At 36.3% G+C, this 13,003-nt stretch overlaps 1 long non-coding RNA gene across 1 annotated transcript in view; it reads left to right on the forward strand.

Moving 5' to 3' along the window:
• Positions 1-13,003, forward strand: part of LOC101703938 (uncharacterized) — a 77,866-nt gene that overhangs the window by 41,923 nt on the left and 22,940 nt on the right. The gene's annotated exons all lie outside the window — the stretch shown is intronic.

Here is a 13,003-nt window from a genome sequence, read left to right on the forward strand (position 1 = left end):
TTTAATGTTTGCCTATAAGGTTAAGGTCAAAGATGTCCACCATCTGTGGGTCCAAAGTGACGGGGAACAATTTGTCAGTCTCTCGCTGAATGAATGAGGTTAGCGTCCTATTTGTTCTGAAGGTTTTGTTCTTTTAAATCTCCGTAAATAGAAGTAAATGTTAATATATAAGTACATTCTCTAGTTTTCACAGTTATACATCACCTTAATGAAATATGCAAGACTAGCATCTAGTTCCTCCAAACCCTAATGTAGATTGCTTCCACGTTCTCAAAGTCGGTTCCATTTTTGTCTCCACCTGATTACAGTTTTGGTTTAACTTACTAAACTAGAGTGAGTAAAGTCCCATTTAACTATATTTTGCAGGTATTACAAGTGAGGATCACAAAGTTTAATTCTCCAGATAACTAGTGAGAAAATATCAGAACCCAAATGGTCTCTTTTTAATACAGTTGGGCTTCTTCTTAGAATTGTTTCTCTAAATTTAGACATGTAGGAAAATGCAGCCAACAAATGTTTTATCAAGTATCTAATATGTGCAACATACCAATGTAGCTAGGAGAGATGTGCAAAAGTAAGTAAGGCATGATTCTGAAGGGTCTGCAATTATCTGGTTGAAGGAGCGGCAATGAGGCTTTAAAATTATATCACTATGCTCACCGACAGGGGCAATAACCATTCTAAACAACCACAGCAAGAACAGCAAGATCCATGGGCTTTTATTGTCAGAATACCATCTTTATGATGTTATAGAACAGGAGTTGGCTCAGGCTTGTTCGCCTATAAATGTTTCCTGGAGCATCCTGGAGAATTTGATCTCTGTAGAAACTGTTGCTTGTCTCACTGGGGACACTTCCTGGGATCCTGATGGCTGGTTGGCACGACTTCCTAATCATGGCATCTGACATCTGCCCCACTTGGCCCTGGATTTCCTCGACCCCTGGCTGCCCTGTCTACTCTTGTGACCTAGGTCTTTGCAGGAACGAAACCTGCTGCTTGTTAGAACTGACTCTGCAAATTCCTGATCTAAATTTTGCACAGCCTGGCAGTAAGTGCCAATGGGGACATATGTAGGTAAAGCAAATAAAGAAAGGTTGCATAACTAGCCAAACAACTCTTGCCAAATTCAGTTCAGGCAGAAGTATCCACTTTGATGTGAGATAGGTGTATAGAAAATGAATCTTTTGATCAGAGTATTTAATTTTGCATTTTTAAAATTCGATGTAGTATACAATAAAGGGTCTTAGTTTTGCCCTTCTGAAAATTCATTATTAGCCATTGCACTGAGTAGACAGATAAGTAAAATATCATCTATAGCTCAGATATCTATTGTTGAAAAGATAACTAAAAAATGAAGGAAACAAGTGGTATCATTCTGGGTGTAAGACAGTCTACAACAGTGAGGTAGTTTTAAATATCTAAACTTTTCTTGTATCTGGATAGTTCAAAACCAGATTCAAAATCCCAGTGGACACAATTAGCTCCATGTTATTAAAGCCTCTGTACTAGAACCAAGTTTATTTTTTTCTCCCTCCCTTCATTTCTCATTCCCTCTTCCTCTTCCTCTTGTTCTTCCCCTTCCCTTTCTTCCCCTTCCCTTTCTCCCTCCCCCTCTTCTTCCTCTTCTTTCTCCTCTTCCTCCTCTTCTTCCTCTTCCTCTTCTTCTTCCTCCTTCCTTCTTCCTTCTTTCTTCTTCTTCCCCCCTCATTAAATATGTCCATTGTGGACAGCACTGAAAAGAACCTTGATTTCCAAAACAGACTAATTATAATCAATGTCTTGGGAAAATTGCCTTATGCAAAACAATATTGCTAAAAATGGAGAATATTTGGTAGTTTCTGGAAGATAGTTTTGAGCAATACTATGGAGAAATTCTTTTCCCTTACATGAAGACATTTCTGTTAAAAACATGATCAGCCATCAGAAACAAAGTAATCTACATCAAGGTCAAGTTTTATTAGTGTTCCAGCTCTTTGTGTTCACTTGTACTTTTAAAAAGTTTTTTTACCTTTTATTATGGTTTTAATGTGCATTTCTCTAATCTCTAATGACCTTCAACACCTCTTAGTGTTCTTGTCACCTGAATCTTTTCTCTGTTGATTGTTTACACAAATATTTTGCCTGGTGTTTATTTGGCTGTCTTCTTAGTTTTGGGTTGTAGCAGTTCTTTATATAATTTGCATATACCTCCTTTAACAGATGTATATTTTGAAAGCATTTTCTTTTTGTCTATGGCTTGCTTCTTCTTTCTTTCTTTCTTTCTTTCTTTCTTTCTTTCTTTCTTTCTTTCTTTCTTTCTTTCTTTCTTTCTTTCTTTCTTTCTTTCTTTTTTAGTACCAGGGATAGAACACAGGTCCTTGCACTTGCAGGGCAGGTGGCAGAGCCACTGAGCTAAATCCTGAGCCCCTTGCTTCTTCATTTCTTTAAAAGAATTTCTCAAAGATTTGTATTTTATTGATCCTAATTTAAGTTGTTGTATAGTTGGCACTCTTTCATTATCTAGGAGGTATTTTTCTAACCTACAATTATAAAGACTTTCTTCTATGTTGTCTTCTAGTGATTTCAGCATTTTATGTTTTGGAATTAGGTTTGCAAAACTTTTCCATCGTTTTAGAAAACAATTTGACAGTTTTAGATAAGTCAAATATGTCTTCAGTATATAAACAATGACCCTATTTCCAAGTATTTCTTCAAAACAATGAAAACATGTGTCTTTATTCATAATGCCTGAAATTTGAAATTTTAAGGCAAATATTGAATGGCAAATAAAGTTATGGTGTATACAGATAGCACTATTACAGGGAAAAACTCTTCCCACATGCGTAATAACGTGGTTACAGGTCAATATCATTATGAAAGCAGAAAAAGACAAGGACAAAGGCTACATGGTACATTGTTTCCATTTAAATGACACTTAAAAAAATCATAGGCACAGAAACCAGGTTATCAGTTACCAGGGCCTCTGGGGAAAAAATCTTATTCCAAAAAGACACACAAGAACTTTCTGGGGGGAATGGGAATGATCTACATGTTGATTGTGTTGTTAGTAATATGACTCTTTATGTTCCTCAAAACATATTAAGAGTATGCAATAAACTTTTCTATGTAATTATACCTGCTGAAACCTGAGTAAAATTTCTTTTAAAAGTTACAAGCTTTTAGAGAATTATTTTCAAAACATTTTGAATCTGTTTATAAATTCTCCTCCACCCATTCTTTCACCATGAAAGAACTAAGTTAGGAGGTAAGAGAACCTAGCAACAAATTCTCAGCTTTCACAGAGGTGTTAATAGCTTATTAGAGAAGTTTTTTCCATCTTTATTAACAGGATCTTGGTATTTCAGTCTTATATCAACTTGTATCAGACACATATTATCCCATTGTTCTTTAATTATTTGTAGAAGATTACCTGTTCAATCATTGCTGCTTTTGTTACCTTTGAATTAAATTGAGCTATTTCTTTTCCCTTTCCACTCAGTATCTTCGTTTAAGCTGTGATACAACTCAATGCATTTGGCTTTTCATTGCTTTTCCAAACTTCAGCTTCCAGTTCTTTTAATTCATATTGAATATATCATGGACTACATTCTAAAATGCAGATTTCTCCAAATAGCCTAACATGTCATGACTACTTCTTTCATTTTTCTTTAAATGCTTTCAATAATATGATTCAAATAAAATGTTCTATAGTAAAACAGGTACTAAAGCATTTTGTTTTATTATTTTAATTCTCCCAGCTGAAACATACTCGCCAAACTCTCCCTACAGAGTTTTCCACACACTGGGATACCCTCTTAATGACTTTATTTTGAGGAAAAAAATGCATTTGGTGAAATTATTTCAGCCTGTGATGATGCTGGTAAATACTATTTGGATCTCATATTAGTCTCTTGGTAGAGCAAAAAATAGATGCTAAGAAATGTAACAGATTTAGTGATACGTGTAGTCTCATAATTACAAGACTATGCACTATAAGTAAACTTTTACAAATGTTTTAATGATTTTATAAATTAAGAAGATATTTGACTATATTATCTTACACCTTAAGTTTATATTGAACAGCACACTTCTCCCATTCTTTCTTGCATTTTACAATTGAGATGTGTCTGTCTATCATGTGTCTATCTAATTTACCATTATCAGTTGAATAGAGCATGATGCATGTATTATCTGCTCAAATTTTCTTGATTATTAATTCACTTTATCTATCCATGTTTAATTTCTTCAACTTCTAAAAGAAATTGAAAACTCTTACTCTAGAATTCAACAATGATCAGATGAGAAATTTAATTCAGGATACTGTCATTAAGATTGGATATTTTATAAACAACAGAGATACATATCTCCCACTTCTGGAGGCTGTAAATCTAGGACTAGGGTACCAACATAGTTAGGTTCTGGTGAGAGCAGATCACCAATTTCTCTTTGTATATTCATATGGTGCTAAAAGTGCTAGAAAGTTATCTAGAGTGTCTTTTATAAAGATGCTAACATAAGACTCCAATCCATGATGTAATTATTTTCCAAAGATTCCAACTCTTAGTGCCATTATTTAGTGTGCTAGGATTCCACCTTATGAATTTTGAAGAGTCATAAGCATTTAATCCATAGAGTTGGGTTTATGAAGCTATGGACCCCAGAAAAATTAGGGAATATCCATTTTTGTAAAACTACCCCTTATTATTAATTTAGGAAAATTTCTTCATTGGAAAAATGAGGCTGTGTGAAAAATTCAAGTCGTGGGTATCCTTTAGTAATTTGCATTTTCTCAATCCTATCTGAAGATTTTTCTAATAGAATTTGTCCTATACTGGTAGCCTTTTAAAAAAAATATGAAGAGTTTAAATGTACAAAGTATCCTAGAGGGAGAAGCCAGCTGGGATGTAACAGTCTTCAGCTTTTCCCCTGGATCTGTTACCAATTTCCCCTGGGCGTTGATTGGTCCCCTTCAAGTGGAGAAGGCAGCCTTTGAAGGTGCATACATTCTTTTCAGGCTTTAACATAGTTTGCTCACATGGTGTTTATAATAACAACAGATAATTAGACAAGATGTTCTTAATATGTGCCATATTCTCCTTTATTTAATTACAGTATAAATATTTTATTCTATACAATTGGCCTGAACGATGGGCGCCTGTTTGTTGTACTTGGGAGTAGAAAGACTAAACTAAAGTTTTGACTGTTTTTCCTTTCTGGTGTGGAAGGCTTGTGAGAAGCAGAAACCTACCCACAGTGTTTGCAAATGTTCATGAAAGTGAGGATGAGTCAGCATATTAGATGCTTTTAATAACATTAATAATTGGGTCATGGCTGTGTCTTTCTCCTGCGAGAAGAGCGCAGCTGGGGATGATTTTGTTACTCTGCGATAATAAACACAGCAGTAAGTAGCCTAGCAATCCGGAAGAGGCGCTACCAATTAATGTTGTGACCAGAGAGACCTTTCTGAGGCTTTGGGGAGCCTGTGCTTACACTAACAGTTGCAGCTTCCCAGAGAGGATGGGGGCAGAGCGTGGCTAGATGGGCTATTTTGTTCTCTGCCTCTTAGGGTGTTAGAGTGATCATTTTCCCTCTCAAGCTCAAATATTCTACCTTCACTCCCCTTTCATAACTAAATATCTCTCTTCTAATTTAGATTTACATTCCTAAAAGGGACGCTCCCTCAGGGACAGTGCCATTCTTCTTGTTTGTGCCCCTGAACTTTTCAGACTTGAGAAGGACGACTTCGTAGTCTTGTCAGATAGTGATCATAGTACCTATGCCTAAAATCATACTTCTCAGCGGGAACCTATATATAAAGAATAAACAGAAGACACAGAAAACTCAGATTATATCATTTATAGATTATTTACCATTTATTGAGGACCCCCAAATATCTAGTAAGGATTGCCTCAGAATTTCTGAAGATCTAAACTTAGGGGCCATCTTGCAGAAAGTTCCGGGAGAAAGAGCTTCCGTAGCATCCCAATCGTGTAGGGGAGGTAATATTTCTAAAAGCTTTTGTTCCCACTTGACACACAACCTGCTTTGACATATTGATGGCTGGAAGACAGGATCCTCGTAACTTTAAGGCCTTCCAAGATTAACTGTACAAAAAGTCTCCTTTCCACGTGTACTCGCTAATTATTAGCCCCAGTAGGTAGAGTATGGTTGTTACTCATTTTAACAAAAACCTCTATGGTTATGTGGGTGTGTGTTGTGCTGCTTAATAAATTAAAAATAAACATGTTCTTACTCTGGTAGTTTTTAAGAAATGGAACAAACTCGAGGAAATGAAGGAAAAAAGAGAGAAAGGGGATGCGGCATAGGTTAGGAAAGTGATTCTCTGCGTGCCGATATTTTTTAAACGGGATATGTAATAGTTAATTTTGCTTTTTAAATTTTGTTAGGCTTTTATGTAACATCCTGCTGTTACTTATTGAACCTTCAGTAAAAGCCTATTATTCAAAAATCCTTGCTGAGAGTGATGTTTGCAGAAACACCACCAAGACTGAAAATGTCTGCGAGGACCGAGACTCGGAGGTAGCTCCATGAACTGAGATGGAAATCATAAGCAGAGATTTACAGGGCCTCTCTCTGATTCACTAAAGAAACATTGTGGAATGACATCAGCAAGACGTCCAAGTAGGAGATCTCACGGTTTAGCCCTCTCCCCCCTAAATTCCAATTAGGCAGTAATCTCTGGGCTAAAATAGCTCCGAGGGAGCTCGGGGGTCTAATTAAGATACTGCACTAACCCAGCACAACTTCAAAAAATAAAGACTATCTTCATAAAAAAGTTAAGAAGAATAGTTTTATTTCCCTTGGATCATTCCTCCTTCAGGATGACACAAGTTCATGACAAGAGGAAACTCTTTGGCCCCCAAGTTTCCCTCATGGGTGAAAACAGAAAGCAAGTGCGTGTCAGGCCAACTTCCAGCTTCCCTGGCTTTTCCAAGAACTGCTCATGCTTTGATTTTGCCACACCCAGATTTCTAGGGAGATCATCATAAAGGAGAAGTCTGGTGCTGGGTAGGAATAATGACCTGTAGGACCTCTCAGTCACTTGGTAGGTGTCACCGTTGTTCTCTGTGCCTGCTGCATTGCAGTTCCACAGTTTGAAGCTGAGAGCCCTCTAGCATCTGCCTCAGACCCCAGAGTGAGCATCACAGCAGGCCTACCTATGCCTGGGTCCTGGAGTACTGGTCACCCCATGTTGCCTGAACCCTGGGCCCTGGCTCTATTGCCATTCTGCACAACCTGTACATCTCACACCACCACCTTGAGTGTTAGTGCGCCAGACCTGGGGCCAGGATGGGTCCCCTAGCACTTCTCCCTTCTGTGGGTAAAATAGAGCAGGGAGACTCATCAGTCCCATATCTCCATGTGATCGCAGATATTTTATATTACTGTAGATTAGTATGGATCTTTTAGACTTATATATGGAATCATACATTAGGTTCTTTGTTTTTGGTGGTTGTATGTTTTCCTTAGTACAATAACGTCGGAATTCATCCATGTGGTATGTACCAACTATTTGTTTTAATAATTAAGTAGGATCCTATTGTGTGGTCGTGTCATAATTTGTTAATGCATTCATTGGCAAGTGGTTATTTGGGCTGTTTCAGTTTTAGGTGATGATTAATGAGGCTGCTATAAACATTTATGCGTGTCTTTGCATCGGCATACGTATTTATTCCTCCAACATAAATACGTAAGGGTCAAATGACCTGGTCATCATATGTATGTTTAATTCTGTTAGAAAGTGAAAAAGGGTTTTTTCAAGGCATCATTCTTTCACATTCTCAGCTGCAATACATGAGAGTTTTACTTGCTTTATATTCTTGTCAGCCAGTTGTTTTAATTTTAGCCATTTAAATAGGTGTGCAGCAGTATTTAATTGTGGATTTAATTTGTACTCTACATAACATGTTTAGTCTTTCCAGCATCTTTTAAAACAGTTGCAGCACAATCATAATAACTCTTCCTATTTTTGTTCACTAAAGCTATTAATATTATCACTTCTGTATTCATTTCAATTTATTTGTTTTCCTCCAAATGATGGCTCAAGTTTGCTTCTTCCTCCTATGCCTAGTAATTTGTGATTGAAGGTGAGACATTGTCCTTTTCTTTGCTGTATTCTGGGAGTTTTGTGGTTCTATCCATAGTCCAAAGCCTTGCCCTGGGAAGTATTTAAGGTACTTGAAGGGGGTTGACCGCTTTGGGTTTTGTAATGTAGACTTGGTGGGGTAACCAGAGCAACACTGAGTCTATTGCTGATCATCCTCACCATTGAGTTACCTCTTCAGTGTCCCCTGAAGTATGTGTCAACCTCAGAAGCAGAGAAGCTGGCTTTTGAAAAATGTGAATGAATTTGGGAATGAACAGGGGATTGGCCAATCTGTAATAAATGGTCCAAAAGAAGCCATAGTTGCCTCTGGAGAGGTTGAGGTTAGGGCAAGCTTTTATTTTATAAATTTTTTATTAGTACATGTTTGCAATACATAAATAACAAATTCATTCATATCTATCTATCTATCTATCTATCTATCTATCTATCTATCTATCACCTTAGTTATTTTTACTTCTTCTTTTCCCTTGCCTCCTCTTTCCCTCCATTCCTGGATCTCCTCTCCATCTGCAATATCTTTTTAAAGACTAAAAGAAGTCCATATAATCTGTTTTGAAGCAAAGAATACTGGTCTAAGAAACTCATTGCAGGAGTTGTTATGAGTCCGTTGGTGGAGATGGCCATTGCTAAGCAGGCGACTTGTCTGAATTTCTGCAGTCTTGGAGAGTCCATGGGATAAAACTCGTTACAGAAATATGTGCAGCCATGCCAGAAATGAGTGAAGCATGTAAGGCAAGTAAGGCACGACATGCATGTAGGACATGTGCTTATTTCTTGTAAGCTGTAGAATGTCTTTGTGATAGCTCTTATCTCAGACACATAAGCCAGGGTTGCCCTTCTGCATGATCTCCTGACCCCGTTTTGTGACAGGATTGACTATAGGATTTTCCATGTTGGTTTCTGGAAACAAAATTATTCCCAAATTTTTATGAGGTCTGAAGATTATTTATTTCATGTGCTTCTCTCTTGTATCTCGAGTAATTTTGTTATCTATATTTACTGACCAATACTCGGGTATAGCATGAGAAGGGAGGCTTTGCAGGTGGCTAACTCTCTGGGTAGCCCATTTCTTTATGTTACTCATGCCTGCAGATTCTCCCTGTCTCAGCCCTTTGGAACTTCCAGCTTCAGGCAGTAAAGTAGGGCAGCGCTCAGCTCATTTCACTTGTGTCTCATCTACTAGAGGTCATCGACTTTCACCATCAGAGTCTAATATCATGACAACACTTTCAATTTTTGTTCAATTTTTGTTGTATCAGGTAAGTGACACATTGTGAAGCGAGTTGCTATTCCTTTGGCTGGATTGGAAGTGGAAGTCTTCTTGAAAGATCTGATATACTGCCTTACATTTACTGCTCCTGCTGAGCGGAGGCTGTTACAGGACAGAGGCAAATGATGTACTTGAGAGCTGATCCCAGGAGGCAGGAGAAAGCCAGGTACAGGAGAAGAAAATGCCAACAGGGGTAGTGCTAGGCTGAGTTATTCCTCTTGCTTACTATTCCGAACAACTTTAGAAACTTTTAAAAAATTCATTTATATTAATGTGAGCTTTTCTCCTAAATAAAACATCCTTGTGGGAGTTTTGGGGCACAGAAAAGTTTAGCTCAAAGTTACTTTATTTTGACACTAATTATGTTTTTATTTTACATTTACATGAAGTGACATTAATTTTTACATTCCATTTATAAAATTTCAAATGTGAAGCTCTAAAACTGATACATCATTAGGCTTTTATGTTCCACTACATATCTCATTATTTTCTTGGTAAATCTAATACATTTTAATGGATGGATTAAAAGCAGTTTTAGAAAAATACTTTCATACATGTTAATATTTTTAAAATCATCTATAATTTTAATGCATTTGATTCTCATTTTAATGGGTATTAATTTCCTCACCTAAAACAACAACAAAATTTCCACATTTTGAGATAATTCCTGGAAATCTAATAAGTTGTTTTTATTTTTTATTTTTTGAGCTGGGGATTGAACTTGGGTTCTTGTGCTTGCACGGCAGGTGGCGGAACCACTGAGCTAAATCCTCGGCCCAATTACATACTGATTTTTTACTGCAATAAGGAAAATCACTTTAAAGTTACATAAACTTCCTACATAAAATACGTAAGAATTATCCTTTAACACAGAATTGTAACTATTAAAGGTTTGATTAACTTTATCATTTATGTTTGATATTAATTCTTTCAGAGCAAAACAACGGTAGCCACTAGGGAATCTATTATATAGTCGTAAGAGAATTTTAGAGACAGTACTAGACTTGAAGTTTTAAAATTAATTAATTAATTAATTTGCCTTAAGTGAGTAGTAGGTTGAGGTTAGAGTGCAGAAGAGCAGAAGGGGCCAGTGTGGCCAGGGATCTGGAATGACTGACACAAACAGAAATGGCTGTTTATGGAGATAAATCTACATGGACTGGGGGTAGGCAACAGTGTCTAGGCTGAGGTAGGAAGCATGGGATCCTGTTCTTCTCATGAACTGTGATGACAAAGGTTGAAGGCCTTGTGTTCTACATGACTTCACCCTAATTGGGGGCAATTCCATCTTACTTGGGTGTGTCCTTTGTCTCTTGACTGAGCTAAGTACTTCTACAGCAGCTAGGGCTACCCAGCTTTGACATCTTGGTCATCTGATGAAAGTAAAATACACCTTAGGTCTACAGACATCGAAGTCACCCTCTTCCTGACCACAGATGATTGGTTTCATGACTTGTATTTTAATCTCTAATTTAAGTGGACTCAAAATTTTGAAGGGTACAGGCCTAATTACAGTATTGAAAAATATTAAAACCTCTACTTATATTTAAGCACTTATCAATTTTACCACTGAAATTTTAGTTTTACATTTTTTATATAGATTTATGACACAGAGATCACCCACGTTTTTCTCTCCCTAAAGTTAACTACTTTTACCTTTCTTAGTTTACCATTTTGCTATTTATCAGTAATTTGTCAGAATAAAGGGGCTCTAAGAAATCTTTTTTGTTTCTTACAACATTTAAAAAATGTACTTCTAACTTTAGTTGCATGTTTTCTCCTCACTTGTATAAATTCCTGAAGTTTCTTAGACTTTTTGGAACTTCATGAAATAAGTCAAGATTTTTTATTGATTTTTTCATGCTGCCTGCTTTGAATTAATTTCACTTAGTTCTGCTAAGTCATATACCTCTACCCTGTATTTTTCAACTTCCAACATTTTCTTGCTGCCTTCATCTATACAGTTATTTTTGTGGTTTAAGGATTTTTCAAATTTTACTTTTCCTGTTATTTATTAGGGTCTGGGGATGGAGTCAAGGTAGAAGTGTGTGCTAATTATGAAAACTTTACCCAGAAGTATTTTATATGTACCAATATTAATATTGATGGCACACAGTCATGTAACTTATACTTGAAAACACATATATTTCACCAATTGGTTACCCAAGATGGCTTTTGGAGATCAATGCTCCCAATGGCCAGAATGTTTTTTCTAATTTAATAAATTACGTTGATTGAAAATAGACTCAAAGACTCATCAGAGCTCACAGTCTTCCTAAACACAACAGGTTCATGGGAAACATTAATTCATATGTATTTGAGAACAGACATTTATATTATTATCTTGCTAACTAAATTCAGAGGGTGAGCAGCAAAACTCGTGGGACATTTGCTCACTTAAGTCATTCGAAAACTGAATAATTCAAGGTACAAAGTCTCAGATGCTCTTACAGTAAAAAATGTACAATATAATGATGTATCTTAACAAAAGATTAAGTGAATTAAGATTAAGTGAAAAGATTAAGTGAATTACTGATTCAGTGCTTATTTCCCGGCTTGCAGGTCTTGTGATGTGATAACAACTTCTTAGATTTGCAATCTAGCTTCAGAATCATAATTTCTATGGCAATGGAGTGCTACCAAAATATTCTTATGGAAACTGTACACATGGAGAGAGTTCACAAGAACATTAAGGCCTGTGCATAGGAATCAGATCAATTTTATTTGTCAGAACTCTGGTTAGATTTAAATTGGATAGTTGAGACCACTCTTTGCTTCAACCTTACATAGGGCTTTCAAGTTTGATTTCTCATATAATATTGATAACATACTTTAGTTCTGCTTTAAGAAGTTAGGATTTTTCTTCCTTTTAGGAAAGGGATAGAATGATTTATTTGAGGTCTATATCTTTATGCTGTTGCAAAATAAAGATTTTTCCTTTAAAATATTCCTTTGAATTTCCTAAGAAAGTAAAGCAAAATCAAATAAATCTTGAATTTGGTTATTTCTTTTGCCTCTTTATATCATATTACATTAAGATATAAGGACATCTGAAACAGCCTCTCTCTGAGAACACCAATCATCATTTAATTACATTTTAGTGAGTTATCAGCCTTAAGCTAGTAAAAGCATAAAATAAATGAGCTGAATCTCACCAGAGACATTTACTGCATTCCTCTGGAAGGGTTTTGACAGTGTGTTAAAATGTAAAATATTTTAACTGTAATTTAATTAGGCCCACTGCTTCATTCTTCCTTCCTTTCTGTCACACTTAGCCTTAGGTTGGGTGGTTCATGCACATTTGGGACTTAGTGCGGAGGAGAAGGGAACACCATTAGTTTTTGGGATGATATGTCTGAGCAGCTCACATTTGTGTTCACATACAGTTCAGTTGTTGACACTTATTTATTTTAACTTATATCCTTCAGCACACAGCACTCGATATATGTGGGTTGTAAAGGAGCAATGCACAGATCAAGAAGCAAATCTATCCTTGGAAAATGTGAACAATTATTTCTTGTATAAAATGTTATCTGCAAGATCTAGTTCTCCCTGAATGGAGAAGCAGAAAACTGTCCTTCAAAACTGGACTGAACTGTGAGACAATTGTTTAGAAGCAGCAGTGA

Source organism: Heterocephalus glaber, unplaced genomic scaffold, assembly GCF_053883595.1.
Source record: "Heterocephalus glaber isolate CG9 unplaced genomic scaffold, H.glaber_assembly_v1.0 deba00001538, whole genome shotgun sequence".
In the NCBI taxonomy this organism is placed as follows: domain Eukaryota; kingdom Metazoa; phylum Chordata; class Mammalia; order Rodentia; family Bathyergidae; genus Heterocephalus; species Heterocephalus glaber.